The sequence below is a fragment of the Sphaerodactylus townsendi genome, linkage group LG07, assembly GCF_021028975.2.
Source record: "Sphaerodactylus townsendi isolate TG3544 linkage group LG07, MPM_Stown_v2.3, whole genome shotgun sequence".
NCBI lineage: Eukaryota > Metazoa > Chordata > Lepidosauria > Squamata > Sphaerodactylidae > Sphaerodactylus > Sphaerodactylus townsendi.
Window position 1 is genome coordinate 67,015,927 of NC_059431.1, and position 6,000 is coordinate 67,021,926.

Here is a 6,000-nt window from a genome sequence, read left to right on the forward strand (position 1 = left end):
GTGGGACGTTTTGGCAACGGAGTACGCACATCTGGGGAGAAAAACGAAGCCTTCCGACAGGATTCTCCCAGGCTTGTGCCCTGTGGAAGGGCCGGGGGTGGCGGCGGGCAGGCCTGGCAGGTACCGGACCGTACCCGGCCAATCCAGGGAGTGGGGAGAGGTCAGGCGGTGGTAGGCGTCGCATGGGCTTAGCCAGTGCGTCCGGCCACTTACCCAGCAAGCATGGAGAGGATGGCGGGCCGGTAGGCTGCCATGGGCTTAGCCGGTGCCCATCTCCTCAGCAAGTGCGGGAAGGGTGGAAGCCAGAGTGTTATCTCTGGGGCTCCCCTTCCCGCTAGTTCCCAATAGAGATTGGGAAATTTGATGTGCCACCCATTTGCCGCCCAGCTTCCTTTGTATATAGTTGATGTTTAATCATGTTATTGATATATTAATAAATTGGGCTGCGGCCCAATCCTTTTCCAGCCTGTCATTGTTGTGTCTTTATTTGAGCGGAGAAAGGTCTCACCATCTGCAGCAATGTAATCTTGATATTGTGTGCATACAGTAGGCTACTATGGACCTTTCACAAGTGTAGATAATTTTAATTTGTACTAAATGTTGGAATTTCCAGCCTTGTTTGCATGCAGCAGCAGCAGAAGCAGCACGGAATTCTGCATGAACATTCTAAAGGTGACAGTTAAAATCTGTTGGTAGCGATCTGTTCCCTCACTGCCTCACTGACTTACTGACTTACTAGCTCACTTGCTTGCCTGCCTGCCTGACTAAGGCTCATTCTGCATGGGTCAAAAACAGCAGTGTAAAAAATAGTGTGAAAATGGTGTAAAAGGGTTTAAAATGGTGTAAAAGGGTTTATACTGTTTTCACACCCCTGTTTTTGGCCCATGCAGAATCAGCCTAAGTGAAAAGATGTTCTCTGTACTGATGTAAACCAAATGCTATGTAAAAGTGCTCTGACAAAGATATTGTATTGCAACCAAAATGTAACAAACTATGAGCCATGCATGTAACTATATATTTGTGATACTTTGTTAATGTATATGTATATGTTTTCTCTCTCAGTTAAGTAAAGTTCTCCTTATGAGGTAAAATGGCTGGTCTTTTGAGAGATAACTATTCTTATTTAACATGACGTACAATCCACATTTCTGCTTGTTACTCTGCTTGACAGGATTATATATTCTAAATATACCTGTTGCCCTTCAATAAATTCATACATATTTTTTACTAGCAGGGCACCCATGCTACGCATACTTCATCACAGGCTCTCTATGATTTTCTGGGTGACATTCAACATCACAGCCTGTCTGTGAACTTCGGGATGACATTCAGCATACCTCATCACAGCCTGTCTGTGAACTTTGGGGTGACATACCTCATCACAGCCTGTCTGTGAACTTCGGGGTGACATTCAGCATACCTCATCACAGCCTGTCTGTGAACTTTGGGGTGACATTCAGCATACTTTTTCACAGCCTCTTTATGAGCACCTGGGGGTTTTTTTTGCATCTTTTGCAGCAGCTTCCTGTAGTTGTCTTTTTCTAACCGAATCTGTAAATCGCTTTCTGCATTTAATCCCTCTCCTCCCTTTAGCTGTTTCAACAAAAGGAACAGGTTCGCATGCGGTGAGGAGGTCAGTGGTAGAATCCAGTTGGGCCACCATTGGCTCAATTGTGCTTGTTGTTTGGTGGGCATTATCAGAACTTGTCGATTCGACACATGGAAGTAGAGCATCGAAGTGCGCTTCATTAAAATCTCCTGTGAAATGAATCATTTGTACTCCCTGTACTGCATCCTTTAGCTTGGCAAGCAGGTTTTTAACTGTCACATTTAGAATGTTCGTGCAGATGACCAGAGTTCAACAGTAATGCAGATGGCCAGAGTTCAACAGTAAATGTGTAATAACTCAAGTAAAACTGAATATTTTGACAAATCCTTTCTTAGTGAGCACCTAAACCACAAAATGAACCGGTGTGCCAAATTTCAACTTTGTAGGTTAGGTGGTGTTTGAGTTCTTTTGATGAGTCAGTGAGTCAGTCAGTGGCATTTCGCATTTATAGATATAGATATTTAGCAATTTTATATATATTGCACCCTTAAACAATTTCTTGAATTTTTGAGGTGCTTAATTCTAGATTTGAAGGGTTAAGTTTGTTACCCCTTTTTTGCTTGTATATCACTTCTGGTGGGACAGGAAGTGACATCACTCTTCCAGCATCACCTAACATTCGGTCCAAACTCTCTGGCTTTCTATTCTTTGTGTTGCTTATATATAAAAGTTTCATGGGTGGTAGCATGCTGGTTATAAGATAATATGATGGATGTTTATAAGGCTGGCTCAACCACTAGTCAAAGCTAGGGGATCATCCAGGGTGTTACATTTTAAGGGGTCCCTAAAAAGGTAAGATACTTTTGTTCTACAGACTTGAATGGAAGCTGGCATTGGCTGGTTTCTAGATGCTCCATATCTGTTGACTATAGCTGCTATCAAGAGCTTATCTATTTTATTTTTACATTGGCTGCTGTGGGTTTTCCAGGCTGTGTGGACATGGCCTAGAAGTTTTTGCTCCTAATGTTTCACCAGCATCTATAGCTGGCAACATGCATGTCACACTAAGATGTGTTTCTCTCTGCGGCACATTTATTGTGTGGTGGGATATATGTTTTGTCCATCTCTAAGAAGGATAAGGTGCATTTGCATGTCTGAGTAGAGTCAATTTGCAGATACATTTTGCAGTCACATTTGCAACTGTGTTTGCATCTGCAAAAAATGAATCCAAGATCAAGACAGCACCACAGAGATAAATGCTGTAGGTGTAATGCATTGTTATTTTATGTACATGTGATTTTCATGATTCAATAAAATATTTTCAATATAAGGAGCAGTTTCATAATCTGAAATGTGGAAAATAAAAAGTGTTGATGAACCATGATTAATAAGTGTCCTTCTCAACATAAGAAAAATATTTTAATGTGTTTTTCTTCCCATAAGCTCCAGGGTTGCTGAGTCACTGAAACTGTACACATTTATGTGAGTTGCATTAGGACAGCTTGGTTTGAAAGAAATGTTTAAGAGTTATGCCTTGATTTCCTGATGGGGAAATCTTATTAAATAGTGAAACAGAAGATGATAAAGCAATATGATTTTTAATGGAAATTTTTAATGGAAATTATTTTGGAAGATGATCTACACAAACAGATCAATATGCAGTTTAACATCCCCATTTCCATAGTTGAAGAATCCTTATGGACAAAAAAAGTTGTTGACATTTCATTGTAATTCCTGTTTATGGAATCCAGCATGTGCTCATTGCTTTTAACATGGTCTACTGCTGTTTATAGTTGTAATAGCTGTTAAATCTCTAAAACTGACATTTGCAAAGCTACATTTGCAATGATTCCTTATCACCTAAACTTATAAGTCCATGAATCGTCAAAGATATCTGCCAAAACAATATGGCCTTGGCATTTGGGGTTGTATACTTTAGACTTGCTTTCTCCTTCACAAAGGTAGGAACACACCTGCATATTCTGAAAAAGAATAACAATGTTTATTATTTGTCTGCTCCATGCACCTGGTTAAAGTCAGACACTGACTACAAAAAAAATAAGACAGAGTAAAAGAGGAGCTTTGGTGGCATCATGGCAGGATTATTTCTGAAACTGATGTACTTACATATAAATAAAAGGGCATAATAAACTCCACCCTGAAGTGGAGTTTCAGGGGCATCAATATTAAAAAATGTGAAAGTTTGATAAGAATAGCATTACTATAGGTAAAAGTAGAGAGGTTATAGAAGAGTGTGCAGCTGAAGATGCAATGGGCAAGTGACTGAGAATTATAGTGCCATCCTAAGCAGAGTTACACCTTTGAAAGTTTCAGTGGACTTCAAAAGGTATAACTGCTTACAACTGCACTTCTAGTTTGTAACTAGAAAAAAACAGGAAATGAATAGGAAAATCTGAGTCAAATCTGAAGTGCTACTCCCAAGTAAAAGCTGACAGATGGGAGTCACAGGAGTAACTAACATCTGTAAAACAGGTTATTTCCCCCCTGTAACTTCCATTACACAATCAAGAGAAAGAGGAAAACAGGGAATTATAAGCATCTAAGGGCTTATAGGCAAATAATAGGAAGCATAGTTTAGGAAAGTATTTTGCCATAAAATGGCACATGACCTATTGAGCAAAACTGTTTTGCATCACTGGAAAAGCTATTGTTCACTGTCTGATAATTTCCTGTGATCACGCTGAAAACAGTCAAACTAAATGCAAATGTGAGTTTCATTGTACTGTTTTAGGTGGGATCTTGGATAGTGGAGACTACCATAAGCATATAACACACTTTCCTTCAAGACAGACATAATCACATTTTAATTCAGCCAGTTTATAATTCCCCTAGATAATGAAAAAAAACACAATTTCCTTATAAGAACTGTAGAGAAGACTAAAAGGTGACTCCAATAATTTCAGTTCTAGAAAGGTAACAAAGTATTTCACATAGTTACCTGTCTTCTGTTCTGTTATTCACTAGGCTTCAGGCCAACACCAGGTTACTCTGAGATTGGACTTTCACTCTATCTTGGAAATGTGATGGGCCAAAGTAATTATTGAAAACATCATACTGCTAGGAAAGATGCCAGAAATCTGACAGATCACATTAAGCTTCCTCACAGTGACAAAGGACTAGTTGAGCATCATTTTCTGAGGCAAAACTGATTATATTCTGCTTTCATCATGTAGTTGGTTGAGTTTCATCTTTCAAAAAAAGACAAAGCAGGTAAAAAAGTAATAGACTAAAGAACAAAAGTTTCTTGTTCAAGCAAGTGTATTAGGAAGGTATTTTCTTTTCAAATGAGCCTACGATATGACCTGCAGAATATCCCATGCCTTCAGATGCCTGAAGACCAGTGATCAGCATTTTTAGGTGCTTTAGACAATATTCAGAAGTTCAGCAACAATATACAATGCCAGCTAAAAGTCTTCTTCCATATGTGTACGTGTTCTACATACTGTGGTGTGGCAAATTTCCAAACAAGAAATTCATTATTTGCATTGTTTTTTCCACAACTATTAGCAAACAAACATGTACAATTTGTCTGAACATCCAAATCAACATGAGAAAGCAAAGTTCAATTCAGTGACCTGGAGTAGACTTGTAATATGTAGTAGTGGAAAGTCTCATTAAGTCACAGCTGACTTATGGTCACCCCATGGATTTTAAAGGCAAGAGATGTTTGGAGGTGGTTTGTCATTGCTCACCATGTGGGCTGAAAGAATTCTGAGAGAACTGTGACAGCCAATAGGCCTTATGCAGTGGTGGGATCCAAAATTTTTAGTAACAGCTTCCCATGGTGGGGGGATTCAAACTGTGACGTAGCACCAATGGGGCTGGGCAGGGCACAAAGGGGTGTGACCAGGCATTCCAGGGGCGGGGCATTCCTGGGCAGGGCTGTGGCAAGGACGCCAGCCACTCTGCCACTCCTTGGGCAGGAAATGAATGCACGCAGGCGCAGGCTGCCATGCACGCAGGTGCACCTCCTGCTAGACTGCTTCAAGTTCTGCGCACTACTGCTGAGAGGAGGGGCATAACTAAGGCAAACATTACGTGGCAAAATCACCAATTAATAACCCCCTCTCGGCACACACAAATAATTAGTAACCTACTCTCAGGAACCTGTGAGAACCTGCTGGATCCCACCTCTGGCCTTATGTGAAGGAATGGGGAATCAAACCCAGTTATCTGGATTAGAGTCTGCCACTTTTAACCACTACACCACACCTCCTCTCTGTTTGGTTGATAGAAAAGACAGAAGTCTTTAGTATTGTAAATGATAACAAAACTTCATTCCAGCACAATCTTTCATGGACTAGAGCCAGTGGTGGGATTTAGCCAGTTCACATTGGTTTGCCAGAACCTGTACCTTATTTTTGGTTGAGTTTGGTGAACCGGTTGTGTTGGCTTGGGGGAGGAGGGGTGTGGGAGCAATTTTGCATTCC